We start from the raw sequence: 1,233 nt of genomic DNA on the forward strand, positions 1-1,233 counted from the left end.
CCAATGTCCAGTTAAAAACATGGTGGGACAGGCGCTTGGTGAAGACAGACTCAGAGAGCAAGCCAAGCGGGAGAGCAGGCTGGGAAAGGCCTTGCGCTGGATTCAGGAACACAAGTTATCAAGCTGAGAGTGAAGGGAATTGAGAATTCAGGCACTTGTACTTCAAAAGACATAAAAAAGAGAACAGATATAAAAATAGTGGAGGGTCTGGCGGCAGCCATCAGGTAAGCCGAGATGGGCGCCTACAAGTACATCCAGGAACTATGGAGGAAGAAGCAATCCGACGTCATGCGCTTTCTCCTCCGGGTCCGCTGCGGGCGGTACCGCCAGCTCTCTGCTCTCCACAGGTCCCCCCCGCCCCACCCGGCCTGATAAGGCGCGCAGGCTGGGATACAAGGCCAAGCAAGGTTATGTCATATATCGGATTCGTGTGCGCCCCGGTGGCCGCAAACGCCCAGTTCCTAAGGGTACCGCCTACGGCAAGCCTGTCCACCTTGGTGTCAACCAGCTAAAGTTTGCTGAAGCCTTCAGTCTGTTGTGGAGCATCGAGCTGGACGCCACTGTGGGGCTCTGAGAGTCCTGAATTCTTACTGGGTTGATGAAGAGCCTACATACAAATTCTTTGAGGTTATCGTCATTGATCCATTCCATAAAGCTATCAGAAGAAATCCTGACACCAGTGGATCACCAAACCAGTCCACAAGCATAGGGAGATGCGAGGGCTGACTTCTGCAGGCAGAAAGAGCCACAGCCTTGGAAAGGACCGCAAGTTCCACCACACTATAGGTGGTTCTCCCCGTGCTGCTTGAAGAAGGCGCAATACTCTCCAGCTCCACCGTTTCGGCTAATAAGTAATGTTTGTAAAATTCTTACCTAATAAACAATTTAGAACATTCATGTCTGCTTAAAAGTGTTTTGATTTGTCTGTTAAAACTAGTTTTTTTGCAGATTGTTTCATTGAATGCATTGTCAAATTTTGAAAGTTAAAGTGCAATAATGTCTGAAGATCTTAAGTGATGGTGTATCTTGTTTCTAATAAGGGAAATGCCTTGTTTTATTAGGGATTTGATATGTCTGTTTAAAATGCTGTTTGGAACAATAGGTGTAAAATTCTGTAAAAGAGGCAGAAACTAGCCATGTAGATTTGTTGGTGCATGTGATGAAACCTACGGCTTTATTGGGGGTGATGCAATGCTCTGCTGGTTTACTCTGAAAGTGGCTGATTTATGGAGT

At 46.9% G+C, this 1,233-nt stretch overlaps 1 pseudogene; it reads left to right on the forward strand.

Annotated features, from left to right (window-relative positions):
- The first annotated feature begins 216 nt into the window (after positions 1-216).
- LOC100624372 (large ribosomal subunit protein eL15 pseudogene) lies at positions 217-883 on the forward strand (annotated as a pseudogene).
- Positions 884-1,233: the final 350 nt, after the last annotated feature.

This window comes from Sus scrofa, chromosome 8 (genome assembly GCF_054392235.1).
Source record: "Sus scrofa isolate SSC_HxYL_T2T_F1_AM1 chromosome 8, Sscrofa_HxYL_maternal_Yorkshire_Landrace_v2.0, whole genome shotgun sequence".
Classification (NCBI taxonomy): Eukaryota; Metazoa; Chordata; class Mammalia; order Artiodactyla; family Suidae; genus Sus; species Sus scrofa.